Source organism: Anas platyrhynchos, chromosome 4 (genome assembly GCF_047663525.1).
Source record: "Anas platyrhynchos isolate ZD024472 breed Pekin duck chromosome 4, IASCAAS_PekinDuck_T2T, whole genome shotgun sequence".
NCBI classification, from domain to species: domain Eukaryota; kingdom Metazoa; phylum Chordata; class Aves; order Anseriformes; family Anatidae; genus Anas; species Anas platyrhynchos.
Genome location: NC_092590.1, coordinates 61,586,729 through 61,604,228, shown reverse-complemented (window position 1 = coordinate 61,604,228; position 17,500 = coordinate 61,586,729). Strand labels below are relative to the sequence as shown.

The 17,500-nt window shown below is 38.3% G+C and overlaps 1 long non-coding RNA gene across 1 annotated transcript in view; it reads right to left on the bottom strand.

Annotated features, from left to right (window-relative positions):
* Positions 1-7,001, bottom strand: part of LOC140002346 (uncharacterized) — a 33,764-nt gene extending 26,763 nt beyond the window's left edge. The window contains exon 1 of the long non-coding RNA XR_011808722.1: positions 6,872-7,001. This is a non-coding gene — a long non-coding RNA (uncharacterized lncRNA). The remainder of the gene's footprint in view (positions 1-6,871) is intronic.
* Positions 7,002-17,500: the final 10,499 nt, after the last annotated feature.

The window sequence follows — 17,500 nt, the reverse complement described above, 5'->3', positions numbered from 1 at the left end:
TGGATAATAACTTAAACAGAGTTAGTCTTTAACCATATTGCAGTGTTTGTCCTTACAATGCAACAGCACCGTGGCATTTTACAGCAAAATATGAGAAAACAAGTGATAATGAACAAATATGGTTGCATCATGTTGGGAAACAATAGGCTAAGTGCCAATCTTCAGGCATTTCTAAGTGATATCCTTGTGTTTATACTATTAGTTCAACCAACATTGCTCTGCTTCGTACTAAAATAATAACAAGAACAGAACCGTTTGTTCAGCCTGACTGCTGGAAAAGGAAAACGACATTGTGTGTAGAACTGCAGGAAATTATGTTGACTGATAACAAATATAATTATTTCCGAATTATTATGATTGTGTCACAATCATTCCAGGAATGCAAAAGATTTTTTTTTTCTACTCATCCCTTCCCCCCTACAGCACAACTCCTTATCTGCCTTCTTTGTTCTTACCTTCTGCAGCAGTTGCAACACTGGCACAGTGCCCCAGCACATGAAAGCTATGGTATTGTGGATTATCAGAGTTTTGCCTGGAATAGGATGGATGCAGAAACAGTCTGTTTAACAAAGGCCCCACTTTATCTTTGCCCAGTCTTCTCTCCCTTGCTCTTTGAAGCCTCAGTCAGGTATATTGTGTCACAGGGTGGCAAAAAGAGTGGCTGATTTCGAAGAGGTTTCACAGGCTGCAGAAACAGTTTGTCCTTCAGAAAAAAAGTATGCACTAAACAGAAAATACGTCAGATGTCACTGCTAAAAGGTTAGTGATCAGGGGCTGAGGTGTTAGCTGATGATAAGAAATGGTACACAAAATAGATTAGGAACAGGGTAGAATAAGAAACCATGATTGGAGAAGGCCCAAAAATTGGTAAGATATTGAAGATTATAGCTGATGGGGTAGATTATAGAGCAACTGAAGAGAAAGGAGATGGATTGTGAAAATTAGACCTCCTAGACAAGGAGAAAAGTACTGAAAAAAGTACTAAATTAGAACTGATTGACAACAGCCTGTTAAATAATATTGAAAAAAGCTACCTGAAATGGGGTAATAGTGCAGCTGCTGGATTCTGGTTTTGCATGAATTGAACCATGGGAAACTGTTTGGATGAGAAGAAAGCATCACCTGAGGCTAACCCTGATATGTTAGTCAGGAAAAGAAGGTGGCAGCTTCAGCTGCAGAAACCCACAGGCCATACATAGGAGAGAAAGCCCCCAGCCCGTTCCTTTCAAAAAAAAAACTTTTATCAGCACCCAGACTTGCTACCAGAACCTACGACATACACTAAGGTGAAGAAGTATCCAAAAAGCAATGGTAAACATTTGTTAGATTAATTTGTGATGGCTAAGTGGCCACAGATAGGGCACGCTTACAGAGAATAATTACAGAGTATGTCAAACCTCAGCTTTGGTATGGAAAAAGATCATCAGTCAGTAGCAGAGGCCAATGTCCCATGAAGTGACAGTTCTAGTAGTCCCCAGCCACACTTTTATCGGGCTACGAGACATAAGAGCAGGAGGAGGGAAGGCAGATTTGTTTGTTCGGCTGCCCTGCTGCATGAGGCTGGCAGCGAGCTGCTGGCACTTCAGGTTGGTCACTCAGAACTGTGAAAAGTGCCTCTGAAATCGGCAGTCATGACTGTCTGCCTCACACAATGTAACCAGTCACATCTCATCAGGGATGTCTAATGTCCTAATGATGTCTGCAGATCTTATTGACTGTGCACAAGTGTAAAGATTGTTTCAGACAAGGAGACTTTGTCCCAAGCACTAGCTCTGGACTGAACCTGCTTGAACGGGTTTTAAACAAGTTCAGGATAATTGTAGCAGAAGTTTGTTGTTTTGAAGAAATCTGTGTTTATCCCAAGCACTTTGGTGTCACGTCTACATCTCTTATCTGACTGCCAGGGTCTGGAAGACTTCCAGTTTGTAATTGGGCTTTTCAATTTAGTGAATCTCTGGTTGAGGAAATCCTGCAAAAGTAGAGTATCAGACAAAGCATGAGGCACAAGTCCAGCCAACTCTTCTCTGAGGCCTTGTTCTTGGTGGAAACATTACATTCCAGGCAATTCTAGAAATCTTTAATTTTGGTTTGTAGTAGCTAACCCAGAAAGCTAAGTCCTACAAAACTCATCTCTTACCCTGCCATGTGGAAGGGAAGCAGCCATGTTCTGATCTTGCCTTTCACACAACACACAGACTAGTGGAATAACAGAGGCATCTGAATAGCTTTATTTTTACACAAGTTCATGAGGCCTCTAACCATGTTTCCTTTTCATTTCTCCGTGTATAATGTTTCAGCTCCATTTGTCCCGACAACCTCCTGCATTTGCTATTTTTATAAGGATTCATGGCAAGACTACCATTTTTCCTCCCTGCCTTCCTAATAGAGTGCAGCCTACACTACTGTCCATAATTTGCCCCTAGGCTTTGATTCTTAAGGTATGTTTTAGAATATAAAAATCTTGCAGCACATAGGAGGGTCATGGGATCTGCAGTATATATAAGCTGTCAGAAGTTAAAGAATATGAAGCATTCTCAAATAAGAACACCCTTTTACTCCAGTAAGTGATGTATTAAAACTATCTTAGCTGCAACCTGCCAGAGAAGAAATTATCACAAGGTCTTATATAGTGAAACTGCTTGTAAGGAACATTCAAGGAGATGGAGCACAAAGTCCTCAAATAATGTTGTCTTAAAACAATGAAAATGGAAAAGAAGAAATTTGAGACATCCAAAATCTGGAAGCTTATCTTGGTAGATAAACTACTGTTACTAGCTACCTATTAAGCCAGCTAATGTTTAATTTCACTAACCTTGAGTAAAGGCCTATGTAAGAGGTATAATCAGACAATAGACGCAAAGGAAGAGATAAGGAGAAATGTAGAGTTTATCAAGGAGAAGGGTTAGTAGGGGATTTTGTCTGCTAAAAAGAAGAATAATATTCTTAATTGGGAGAATCAGATATGAAAGAGAGGATACTAGAACATACTAAAGACAAGAGATCTGAGCTTTTCAATCTGTATCCAAAAGAACTCATTAATATATATTTAAATACAAATACATATATATACACATATATGCATTTTGCAGAGATGTGAAAAGCTTTATATCTTGAATCGCATTCTAATCACACTTCCCCCTTCTGAAATGTGTGTGCTTTGATGTTGGCAATGGGATTACACTATTTGTGTTCTGTCTATTTATCTATACTTCATAAAACTTTGTTAGATATATATTATGGTACATCCAAGGCTTTGATAAACAGCAATACTTCCTCTTTTAAATTATTACCATTCTTTTTTACTCATCACAGCTACCTGCCTCTAAGAGACCAGAGTTATGCAAAACATCTTTATGTTTTATGTTGATGTCCCAGGCAATTCAAAAGGGCTAGAGTGACCATCTGCCTGTGAGCACCTGAAAATAGTTTGCTGTAGAGAGCAAAGAACAAAAAGAAACATTGTTCTAGACCCCATCAAAAGAGCGAAGTCCAGGAGTAGGAAAAGTCTCAGCCAGGCTTCCTTTCTCCGCTGTGAAACACACTGAGACAGAAGCTGGGGTTGCATTGCTGGCTAGTAATAAGAGCCCAGGGCTACAAAAGCCCAGATTTGGATGGATCAGCCATCTCTAAAGTAGATCAGTCAGTATCTGGGCTCTTTTCTGGAAGCCTAGAGTTATACTTTCTATTGTCTAGACGTTTCTAAATACCCAAGGATTCCAATGGTTAGTGGAAAATAGGTACATGTATTTGGACTTTACTGGAACGCAGAGAATTTGAATATGGCCCTATATGATCCATCCTAAAAGTGAAGAAAGAATACAGAAGTAAAGAGACAAGCAGTTAACATTTTATTTGTCCAGATTCCAGCAGCCATTGCTCAGGTGGTGAGATTAGGGATCGTAAAGGTCAAAAGGGCCAAAGGACTCATATGGCCATTTGTGCATACTGTAAATAGTGGTATGTGCAACCACCCCAAAAGGTACTTCTGATTTTCAAGTACCACTTACTGTATATCTGCATGTATATATTTCTATATGTAAAGATATTATATACATTATATTATATATAATGTAATAAATATTTAATTTACTACAAATAATATATTCTTCATGTATATATATATTAAAACAGGTATATACAATAATGCTGGGGAATGTAAAGACCACAAGTTGCAGTATTTCCTATAGTAAGCAGTTGTCTTTTTTGAATTTTAGATTAAAGGACTATGCAAAGAAACGAAACTATGAAATGCCCTAAAAGAACACACAGTATAGGGGACTTTCAGGCCATAGTATCACAAGCATAAGAACATAAGCAGTTAAACTTGCTTTTTGATTTTTATTTTTTTAAAGCCAGTTTTAACCTGGATTGACTCCTTGATCTGGTTCAAAACCCAGCATAAGCACACATGCTGACAGCAGAGTGGGGAGAGGGCGTGGGGTGGGAATGAGCAGTCCAGGGAAGTATTTATTTTACTGGCTTTGCTGGTTCAAACCGCATGTGAAATTCTGGCCCTAGTCACAACAGCCATTTGGGAGAACTGCACAGACAGGTTATAAGAAATCACTTCTGTTCTTATACTGCTGCATACAGACAGTGCACATTCTGCCACATGCACATATCAGAGCATTATAAATAATGCATTCTTTGAATCTTGTTACCAAAACAAACATACTATTGTTAAGACACCCTGCCAGCATCCAGTGGTGTTTCCACTAAAAATATTCCTTGGACTCTAAAGTTTCATCTGTCAGCCTTATAAAGCAAAAGGCAAAGGTCTCAGACAACTAGTTAAGAACAAAACATTAGCAGAAACTTAAGGGTAAAACATGCTTATGAAACTTACCTGTTCCTTTCCTTGTATTTCAGCATGTTTTACTATTAGCCCACTGGCTAATAATAACTTCCCATGTGCTCATTGGAAGATGGATGCATTTTATTTGCCTGTTTAAGTCCCAGAAATCTGCCCTATTTCAACCACATATGAAGATAAAATATATTGACTGGTGAGGTATGAATAGGTTGTAGTGAGGGCACAGTCTGCTGGGATAAGACATTTATTCTTCCCATAAGGGGATATATCCAGTGCCTTCCAAGTTTCCACAGGTGCTTAGGTTATAATGAAGACAGATATTTCAATTTCATCAAGTTTTAAGGAAGGAAAAATAGAAGTATTATGGTTAAAGACCCTTTCTGGCACTTGTGTATTAGTTTTGGACAAAATCCTTAAGTCTTTTCTTACAGCTAAATCATCATAAATGGATATGCCTGTGGAGAAATAAATAAATAAATAAATAAGTCTATTTAAATAGAGCGCTGGCCATAGAGGACACAGAGAAAGGGCAGGGATGAAGGGAAGCAGACTTATCATCCTTATCCCCTTGAAGCACTGAGTGGTGTGATTCTTTGGGGGTGGCCTCCCAAAGTACCACTAGCAGCATCCACCCCTCTGTACAAGGAACCGGAGGAGACACAGACACCTCCCCCACCCCCCATTTCTCATTGCCACTTCTGCAGCTGTAAAAGGTCTCCTCCTCTGGTGCGCACTGCTAATGGCAATTTGAAGATGGCCCTGTTACTCACAGGACTTTCTTTCCCAGATCATTCACAGCTGCTTTGTAACTGTTTATTTATATTGGGGCAGTGCCTCTTGCCTGAGGTATTTATATGATCCCTATCATTACTATGCCCAAGTTCCTCCCATTCTTAAATGTGTTTATTCACACAACAGCACCATAGGGCACCATTATCCCATCTCAGAGCTAGGAAGCCAGGACACAGGACAGTCAAGGTCTAGATAGAGGCATGCAAGCATCTGACTTTCACTGATAGCAGTGACATTTAGACATCTAAATAGAACTGAATGTCCAGGCCTAAACAGCCAGCCCAGCTCTGCTGGGTAAGTGATGGAGCAGGGAATTCAAGCCAGCTCTCACTGCCCTTACACTGCTCTACAGCCCAGGAGACCTTTTGTTTCTATGAGGAATGGACCTGGCAAAACACGAAAATTACACTGCATAACAAAGATGCTACCCACCCTTAGGAATACATATTGCAGTCCCTTATTGCTGTTTAAATTATTATTTTTTTTTAAGATATAAAAGAGGGAGAACACTCCAGTAATATAAAAGACAAGTAATTGTGGACTTAAAAGTTAATAATCTCTTCTCAGAGCCTCAGAAATGTCTTTCTAAAGTTACGCCTCCTAGAGGCACACTTTTCCCCACGAGGAAATCCTGGTAGGAAAGTCACATCCAAGTAATGGAGTTTTCCTGCTGTGCTGTGGGTTTTCCTGCTCAGGATAGTGCATGGTTCTGAATTTTTCCTGCCTAATGATTGCAGGATTTGGTCTTTTAATTGGTTTCTGTATATTAATTGGATCTGAAAAGCTAAGGTATTTATTTTGTAAAGCAGTTCTGAATGATGAATAACCAACTATTTTTCATAAAGAGTTTTACTATACAGTCTGAAAGGGAATGCAGATTTATACAATAAATACAACTGCTCCAAAAGAGATCAGATTTATCTTAGCAACTGGCAAAGTCTCTCTAGGATTCATCCCCAGTCCCAGCCTATCAGTCAGTGTATCTTTCTTCTAAGGCTTAAATGCAATAAAGCATACTCTTTTATAAATTATAAAAGTTTTATTTTGTCGGAGACATGAGGAATTCCTTCAAGTGAGAGGTTTTTTCTCTTAATGGATCACATTAATAGCAGTAATATTAATAATTTAACTTTTATCCTAATCGGGATTGTATCCAAATTATTAGACATGTCCTTGAGCATAAACGAGCAAGGGCAAGGGCAATTCAGGGTGGCAAATTTAACACAATCTCTAGAACCAAATAAGTAAATAAAAGAAAAATCTTACCAAAAAACAGCTGAATCTTAACAATTGCCGAGCCAGCAGGATGGCTGGAATCGTCGCGAGTTCACCCTTTATGGCCCAGGAAAAATACATTGTTAAGCAATTTTGTTGTTCCTACCAGCAGACCTTGAAGTGGAAATTAACGAGTGGTGGTATTTTCTCACACCCAATCCCCTGTACATTTGCATTCATTTGCATATGAATGCCCAGCTAATTGTTTTGAAGTAACAATTAAGAGAACAATAGAGGAAAGAAAAGGGACTCCAGGCAGCAACTGACACCTGGGAGTCTGTATTAAGAAAAGCTTTTACATATTTGAATTAAAAATAGACAATGGAACAGAAACAGGCAGGCATAAAATTCATTACTGAAAAAAAAGCTAGCACACCACATCCGCGCACGCTATCACTCTCCAGAATGTTTCCCACTCATGCAGCCGAGAGACATAGAATATACTGGATGGTAAAGGTTTTTCCTTCTTTTGTGTATTTTTGAAAAAGGTTGCTTTCTCACATTCCTTGTGTGCCTAAACCAAAGAGCTTGAGTTCAGAAGGAGTGGAGGATTTTGCCAATTTGGCATAAATTTCAAAGTGGATTAGCCTTTCCAGAAAAGTTCTGGTATGCACGGATGTAGCTGTGCCTTTCAACCTTTTGCTTTGGGTTAGAATTTGATCTGTTGGAATATGACAATAGAGGTATAATTTCTGTTATAACACCATCGGTGCCATCTGAAATTACTACTCAGGCTGCATATCCAGTAGGGATCCAATTACCCGATTGTTCATGCAATGTGTTCTGTTAGACTCACTCCTCCCTCCTGGTAATGATGATGTAGCTCTTTTTATCTGGAGCAATTGCTGCTGTTAACTGCATGACTGGCAAATGCTTAGGCTCTGCTGTCCCCTCCTGCAAGGACAAGCCTGGGAAGCAGGCTAGAAGAGGAGCTAGCAGCAGTTGTGCTCAGTAACAAGTCCTATTACTAAGGAGGTTTATTGACTCCAAATTACTGATCACTAAAGCACTTTTATACCCAGTAGGATCATCTGAGACCTCCTGCAGAGAAAAATGCCAGCACACAGCAGATGGGAGGAAACGAGGCCGTGAAGGAGGCCACAGAGTCCAAAGTTGGGAGAGGGGAGTGGAGAAGGAGTCTGGAGAGCGGAACAAAGCTCTGGGTGAAGAAGTCATGCCTGTGGGTTTGCTGGGGGACAGGGACACAAGCAGGCCCCTGAAAAAAAGCTGGGAGCTCAGTTCAGGGTCTGTTTCCATAGGACAGTATTGTCTCACCTAAACCTCTTTCAAAAATGTGTTTTCATGGAACATAGAGAAGGGAAATTGTATAGTTTGTACACCTCAGGAAATTAAAAAAAAAAAAAAAAAAAGAAAAAGTACGAAAACAAAAAGATAAGTTCACCAAGAAAACCCTCACTCATGACCTATTCCTGATCCAGGTGGGACCATAATCTGCAAAAGATGCCTGGGAGACACTCTTAGTGCAAATATGAAAAGTGTAATATCACCATAAATTGCATTTCCTGAAATGCAGAATTACTAGCCCTGGGATAGTTGTGAACTAGTTCATATGGTGCAGATAACAGCATCTTGGCATTCTGACACTCCTGAGTGTCAAAATGCCCCAGCATGCACTTTGCCTTTTTAAGTTAAAGGTCTTATTATTCAAAGTAATCAAAAGTTACTCTCTTGCAATAACATAGTGTATTTTAAATAGAAGAGACTTAAAATTAGAGGAGCATGTTATCTTTTTTATTATCCTTCCCTGGCTATCTGTAACTTCTGTTTTATTTTGATAAAAATGATTGGGACGTAAATACATTATGCAACTGTATATGTCACTTCAGAGTTAAGGCGTGTGAATGTAGAGTATTATATCTGAGGATGATTCTAATCATGAGATGAAATATTCATAACATGTTCCTCAATATTGTCATGTTCAAGTTGTCTGAATTGCTGGAAAAATAAATGTCATATCTGTATATGACTGCAATGGTTTTTCTCTTACTTTATCACAAAGATAAGTAAGATAGACCCATAGACTGATAGAACTTTCACTATGAAGTATTTGAAAATATGGGATAATCCATCTTTACATTATTTGCTGAAATGTTATACAGTAAGGCATTTCTTTCTCTTCCTGTTGTTGTACTTTTCCTGTTTTTCTATTCTTTTCATGTACTTCTAATACATTAAATAGAATGTTATGGATTGAAAAATAAAGGTCTCTGTTATGGATGAATTATTTTTTTCCATCAAGTTGTCTGAAGGTTAGACAGTCAACACCTACAAATTACACAGATGTGTCATATTCCTAAATGAATTGTATTATGCTGGCACACCTATGAATACTAAAAGAGATCTGCCACAAATCTCAGTATAAAATGTGCCTCTCTAATTTGTCTGGGTGTATACTGAATACAAGAATATTCCGCCACTCTAAAAGGCAACAACATGTTGGGGCTGATGTTCTTTAGCAATAATTGTATTTGTTCTCCATTATTTATCTGTTTGATGAATTAAAAGCTCTTTCCAAATATGCGAAGAAATTAATAGCTGTGCATCGGCAACATTATTATACTGCTTTCTTATCAAAAGCCATCCACATGCATGCTGTATGAAACAAGGAGTGAGGAAGGAACATTCTAGCAAGAACAAGGAAGAGTGAGTCTATTGCCTGGTTTGAAAACAACTGTTACCTCAAACATAACATACTCATGAATGCTCTTAAAATGGCCCCTTAAAATGCCATCCCCTATCAATTTCAGTGAAGGTGGTGGAAAGGAGATAATTAGTTGCCATTTTATAGCAGCAACAAATGATAACACATTGTGCAAGAAAAACAACTCTGCAACTGTTGATTGAGGAGCCAAGGCATGTGGCGGAGTGTTGATCGGCCACGACCGCAATGGGGACAAAGGGAAGAGATGAGCTTAGCAGTTTTTTCCTAAAAGCCTGATGAAAGCAGTGTTGGGAAAGGTTAACACCAACACCAAAGACATTGCTAGGTGGGACTGATTTAGCAGAGGAAATACATGAGAATTTTGAGGTGTATGAACTAGCGAGTGCAGCATTCAGCCACTTCTTCTGGCTCTGTGGGAAGATGAGTTTAAGATGAGATAAAAAAAAATATTTTGAGGTTATTTCCTGGGACAGGTGGATAGTGGAACACTTGGAAGTAGCACAGTTTTAAGGATATTTAGAAGAGAGATTGTGGAAATCGACCAAGCAGAGAAAAACTGATACTTAGCCAGGGTAGGAGGAATATAGATACAGATAAAGCTGTTATTCAGTGTCTAGCATAACCATGCCCAAACCTTTGAGCACTACTATTATGCAAAAAATAAGTAGCAATAATAGCTTACCATAGAACTCATCATATGATAAAATGTTACTTTTAAACACATGATGCCATTATGGCTAGGGTTTCTTCTAATATGTATTTATGACAGGACATTATACATTTATTTGTTCTTTTTAGATGATTTTAACTTACTAATTTAGTATTTGTCATACTACGAAATGCCCTATTATTTCATATTTATTACTGAAAGCTTAACCTAAGGTGTCACGAGTCATAATTTTGTCGTGGACTCAGTGAGAAGTGGATTCTATTTCCAACATTAAGCTCCAATGACAGTGCAGTAGTAAAATAATTAGAATGTATACATGAAAGCTGAGATAAAATGGTACCCAGCGGGCCAGTGCTAATGCATATGGTAGTATAGTAGAAATACATAAAGAAAGATTATACACTAGATAGTCCAAAGAGATTCTAGGCAATCTACCATGAACAAGAATCATAATTGCCATAAACCATAGCAAAATGTGCACCTAGTCAGAGGTCACTTCAAAGCACAAAGAGGACAAGCATAATGAAGTGTGGTCAAATCACAGAACCCACTGTGAAGGGCTTCGATTACGGCACCTGCTAATTCCTTAATCTTTAATTGTGCATGTGTAAGGTGTATTCTCTGCCAAGACAATTCAAAGTTGCATTTTCTTCTGTGTGAATGTGTGAATCAATATTAGTGATTGAGTAAGACAAGCTCATCTGTTCACTCTGTCTTGAAACATGACTTATGTGGTGAGACCACATCTAGTGGGAGGGCAACTGAAATACTTATCGCCAAATGAGTGAGAGCTTGCCAAACAGGTTTTCTGATCTGTAACAAAAGCATCTGGACAAGTGTTAGTGCTAAAATTGTCATTTAGTTTGAGATCAGAGAGGTCTGCATTTACCAAAGCTTCTGCTGTTTTGTTTGCCTCAACCAAGTTAAGTGAAAATCGGCTGTGTCCATATGTCTTCTTATTGAGGAGCCATGGAAGCAACAGTTTCATATTGTAAGAGAAACATTTCTAGACACCTGCAGTTTGCTGCTTACATATTTTGAGGAGAAAGGAGGCTGTCATGCAAGGCTTTGAGTTAGTTTTTGTGTCAGTTCACGCAGCTGGTATTTCCTGCTCTTACTCAAGCTGATTTCTATTCAACACTGTTTCCTTCAGTACTCCCTGTTCCACAGACAAAAAATGCAACCTTACAGAGCATAGGCTCAGACAGCCTCTGAACTGGTGCTGTAACCACTTCGGGTTCTTAGATTTCACACTTATTTACTCTTCCTGGACGGATGCTGCTCACACTTTGCTTTGGTAAATCCAAGCTGTGCTCTGAGTTACATAAAGAGAGAACACAGAGGCATTCCCCCAAAACCAAGAGAAAGGAATGTCAGTCAGAAACCAACAGTGTATGGGCAAGAGAAGAGTTACAAAGCTTCATTAGACATGGTAGATTATGTATTAGCACAGCATATACAAGTTATATTTATTGGCATTTATTTTGCATCTGTAAGGTCATCTGCTTGAATCAGCATGTGGAAGAATCTGTCCTCTGAAGCAAATCTCTCTACCACGGGTGCTTCTGTATTTTTTTTTTTTCTTTTTCTTTTTTTTTTTTTTGCTTATAAAAGAAGAAGACATGACTGATGATTGTGAATTAAATGTAACCCAGTGAGCTGTCAGTGACAGATATGCATTACGTGCACTAGTACTAGTCCAGATGTCATTGCTACACTCTAGTATTCTCCCTTCAGCAGCTTACAGCCCATAATTAAAGTTTAACTTTCTTTTTAACACTTTCAGATCCCAAAGACCCACTTTATTACAGCTACTTATTTGAAAAGAAAGAGAGTGCAGTGATATGCTCATAAGCATGCAAGAATTTGGGGAAAAAAATGTTCTTAACAAATGGAAATAGTAATTTTGATGAGTATAACCAAAAAGGAAAATAATGCCACTTCCTAAGACATGATAGATTGTCATTTGTTTTGTTTTCAAAATGTTTATGTGGTGAAAATCTAAGAGTAATCTATAGCCACAAGCACTGTACTGGCTGCATCCTCCTCATCTTTAGCAGCTTCTTCTTCACTTTTTCCTTTACCCAGTTTCTTTATTCTATAGTATTAACCCTTACATTTCCCAAATTGCACACAGGGTTTTAACAACATGACTCCCACTGACTTTAATGAATCTTGATGCTGAAGATTATGTAGTTGACTGATGGCTGTAGTCTACATGTACGGTATGCAGTCACAGATCATTACACTGTCTTGTCTCTCTTGCGAGCTATAAGCAGTAGCTATAGTCTCTAGGCAAGCAACTTAATTTTCAATGGGTTTAACACAAAATATCATGAAATTGAAAAGAAGCATTATACCCATGCCGAAAGGAGAAAGTTTGACTTCATGCTCTCTGATCAGAGCAACCCTCCCTTCATTCAAGAAAAACAGTACATCTTGTTTGCTTTTTGTTGAGGAAAAGTTCTGAACTATTGGCCAGTTCATCTCCCTAGGTCACCAGAACATTCCCCTTTCTCTGACTGCATGCTGACGTTTGCCTGGCTAAATTATTTCAATTGCAATCTAATTCAACAATAGACTAAAGAGAACATTCATTGGAGTTGTGTGGGTCCTGTCAAAAATGGAAAGGAAACTGGTGTCAAACGTTTTGTCTGCCTGCCTCTGCTGTCACCTTGGAGAATAATGGAGCTATGCAACAGGTACATCTGAAAAACAACCCTGAGTTCTCAGACAGACAAAAAAAGTCCTGGCACATGTGACTCTCCTGGGACTTTGGGAGAGCGCCACACAAAAATGATGATCCTTCCTTTTCTCTTTCCTTCATGCGGCCTATTTTTTTTCTGCCATGGTCTTGAAAAGAAAGTCTGGTTGGCAGCAGTACTGTTCTCTTGTCTTCTTTGTTCTCCAAGGAAACAGCTTGTGACAGGAGAGGCAAAGTTTCAAGTAATGAATGAGTGCTGCAGTCATTTAGGGTTGGTGCATTAAATGCACAGGATGAAGCCAGAATAAGTGTTCTGCTTGACACTGTTGCCTTGACTTTACTAACTGACTTCAGTAAAAGCACCTGCAGATTTGTGTGGTGCTGGTAGATTAGAATAAAGAATTTTTTATTATTTTTTTTTTTAAATTTGCCCTTCTCTTTGCCCCACTTTTCTCAAATAATTTATTATCATTCTTGAGATTATAGTTGAAGTCTTTTGCTTTTGACTCAGTCTGAAATTAGCTTCACCTATAGAAATGAAACCTGAAGTGTAATAGCAAGTATGTTTTACTTGTAAGGTAACATTAATTTATTTCATTTTTAATTAACTATTGTAAAGATGTTAGCAAATCATTATTATTGCTTCTAATGAATGATTTGTGAGAAGTATATGTTTCTGTTGTAAGAAACAGAAAGATCCGTGACTGGGATTTTATGGAAGCTGTTGCAGGGATGTGGCTTTGGATTCAGCCATTGTAATTCTGCTAAAGATCATCCAAAATACATTTAACATGAATTAACATGTTATTGTCAGCCATATTACAGAATTTTTCAGACAAGAAATAATGAGTTAAAAAAAAAAATCCTATCTGTAATATAAAAGGGCATATAGGTAGGTAATATACTATGGTCATATCCTCAATATACAGAAAATGCCAATTCATGTGTTTGGTATATAAACGATGAGTCAATGATTATAATAAGCTGCTAATGAGAATGTGATTAAACTTTGTTAATGTAAGTAGTATTGTGTAGTTAATTGGGTGTTGTTTAGTCACGAGAAAACATCTAGATACCTTCACACAAAAAAGGAAGTATTTGCAGTCATGTACAGGTATGGTGTATGTGTTCAATCCTACCACATCTCAAAGTATTTTTCAGCCAAGAGAGTGCTCCAGACATCCTTGTGATAGGCAAATTCAATTACACACACACACAAACACACTTTAAAAATTGGAAATAAGGTGCAGTGTAAAGAACTGGAGTTCACACAGGAAGTCTGTGATGGAGAAACAACCTGAAACCAGCTCTCCTGGATCTCTGGCTGGAGCTTTAGTCTCCTTAAGAACCTTTTAGTCTGGGAAATACCCGGAATTATTAATGAAATTGTAATATTTCTAAATCTACAAATTGGGTTTAGCACTTGCACAGTGTCATTTTTCCAGCTGTTATACAAGTTGTTTTATTCAAAATGATTGAAGAAAAAAATTTTTACCAATAAGTTTGATCAAGGAAGATGAGATTGATCAAGGGCTTATAAGAAATTGATCAGAAAATGAGTGAGTCTGTTTTATCCAATACCCTGTCGGTTCCTTACACTGCACATCATTTCCAATTTTTGAAGTGTGTTCATGTGTATTTCCCCAGATTGCATTTAGAAAAAAAAAAAAAAAAGGAAGGAAGGAAGGAAGGAAGACAAAGAAAGAGAGAGGGAGAGAGAGAGAGAGAGAGAGAAAGAAAGAAAGAAAGAAAGAAAGAAAGAAAGAAAGAAAGAAAGAAAGAAAGAAAGAAAGAAAGAAAGAAAGAAAGAAAGAAAGAAAGAAAGAAAAAGAAGGAAAGAAAAAAAGAAAGAAAGAAAAAGAAAGAAAGAAGGAAAGAAAGAAAGAAAGAAAGAAAAAGAAAGAAAGAAGGAAAGAAACAAGGAACAACATTGAGTTTAAGATTATGTAGAAAATCTTTCTGTTAAGTTGGTTTAAATGAATGCTGTGGTCAATTTACTTGCATCAAGAACTACTTTGCTGGACATCACTCCTTCATCTTTTGTATTTGGATTCTCACAGATGTGCTCCAGTTATTTGGCTGCCTTCAGCATTGCCATTCTACGGTATTCTGATGTCAACACAGAAATCTACCTATTGCTCAAAAGCAGCCTTTCACTACAAGAAGTAGAGCTAGAACTCCTTTTTAAATCTGATGTGTCATTATCCCTGTATCTGTCCAAGCTCTATTACCATGGGCTTTGCAAAACGACACTTTGCCTCCTCCTGATGTATATTGTTGTAACTCCTGCTGTTGCATAAATACCTTAGCACCTTAAGCCTGGTGCTTACTTATAATTTTATTTACGCTTCCAGATACCCACTCCAGTGTCTCTGGCAAGCCCCATGCTGCATCATTGTGAGCTGTCTCAAGAGGTATCTGAAGGGCAAGTGCAGAATCTGAAAAGCTACTGAAAATTAGAAAATTTCATCTTGTCTGCCAGCCTGGGCATTTTCTTACAGTTTCATTGTTCTCACAATCCTTAAAAAGATAATCAGAAAACATATGGTATAAGACAAACTCAGCTCTTTCTCTCTCAGCCTGTTTGTAGTTTAATATTCAATTGTCAGCATTTCCTAAGAAGTTGCTTCAGTTTGAGTTCATGTTCCCAGTTTACCTCAACCACCCAATCTCCTATAACAATCATGCCATAAGCTATACTCTTTACATCTAGAAGTCCAGTTTCAGTCCAGGTCAGGCCTAGGCTGATGCCTACATGCCCCAAATACCTGCCAATAGCTGTGGCAAAGATTGTCAAGAAGCTAGATGGATCGCTGGCTTAACATGCCAGAATCTGTTCTTGATGTCGCAAGCAGTTTGACCATGAATAAATCACAGCAGCATGTCTGCAGTTGGTAGCAATGGATACTGACTTCTTCCAAGTGCTCTGCTCAGTGGTTTTGGCTCAGAACAGATCTTTCCTTTACCTGAGGACTTTCTAACTACTTTTCAGCTGCTAATTCACTCTGTGCTAATCTCAATGAGCATAATAATACCTTTTGTTTGCAGCCTTGTCAGTGCTTCTTTCTGTGGCCTTATCAGAGCTAATGGTCTTTGCTTTTCAGTAGTTTCCCCAGCTACAAATAGGAATATATTTCTACTTTTGTGTTGTCCTCAGGGTGTCCAGTCCTTGAAATAGTCCTTAAGTTTAAATTCTTCACAGACCTCAAGATGTCTGCTCTGCTATTTTCTCTGGATAAGGAAATTGTAAGTCTGTACTGTGATGAGCTCCACAACTTGCTCTACCTTGCTGCTCAGCAGTCACTGATACCCCTATGTGTCAGCAGCTATGTGCTCTGAGCAATAACACTGCCTGTTTTGGGAGTTTTCTTATTGACAACCTGCATGTGTCCTTAGGTAAAAAAAAATAAAAAAATAAAAATAAAGTAGCTTTTGATGATGATGATAATAAAAATAATAATAATCAGTCCTCAGTCACATGTCTAAAGTCTGATATTAGCACTTTCATGTAGTGCTGGAGCTGTGCTGCAGTTGGCTCCACGATTCTGCTGGGCTATTGAACAGCATAGGCTGGTGATTATTTAGTGCCTCGACCAATATGGCAGCGTTCAGTTGGCAGGCTTCTTCTGTGGTATATTTATATATTTGAATCAGCACATATCTTTGAATTTGCCAAAGTCACTTTGCAGACAGATTTCTCTGTATCGGAAATCATTGTTCTCAGTCACTGCATGTACTGCCATTTACGTTTCCTCTGGTAACGGTGAGATTAGGATGTACTTTTTTTAACTCGTCTTGAATGACTGCCCATAAGGTTGAGCATTTTTATTTGTGTATTTCGAGTTGCTCTGAGCTCAGTTTAAGTTGCTTGTAGATCCCTACACGCAATGCCCTGTTTCTGGTGTTATTTGAACCAATATGCTTGCTCTATACAACAAGCTATCACTGTTTTGATGCTGGACTCTTCAGCAGTTCATGTTCTTTAGAGAAAATCAACTAGGATTCCGCTCTTTTTTTCTAACCAGTGCCTCCCAAGGACTCAGTCTGCAGCAGGAGGACCTGCTGTTCCCTCAGAAATGTGAGTAGCTCTCACCTGGACAATAAGGCTTCCCAACTCTGCTATCTAGATGTTTGCCTTCCTTGCCATTTCTTGGATTCAGCTGAAAAAGAACTTACTCTGTAATGCCACTCTGTATAGAAAATATAGTACTTACAAAAATTTACCACTTATGCACTTCTAATGTGGTGGGTTTGGGATTTTGTTGTGTGTTTTATTTTCATTTTTTTCCCATTGAGAAGTGTCTATCCCAACTATCCCAACATGCTAACCTATGGGTAAAGGAAAAGGAAATTTAAAAATATTAAAATATTTCCAATATTTGCTCTCTTGTGCAAGGTTATATTTTTTTTGTTTGTTTTGGTTATTGTTGTTGTAAAAGGCAGTGATTTTGTGGAAGGACATTTCCAGTGCTACTTTTATGCTGCCTCTTTGGTTTGCATTTAGCTGACGTTTGCCTGTTAACCAGACAGTCTCTCGCTGTGAGACTCAGTAGCCTGACTGTT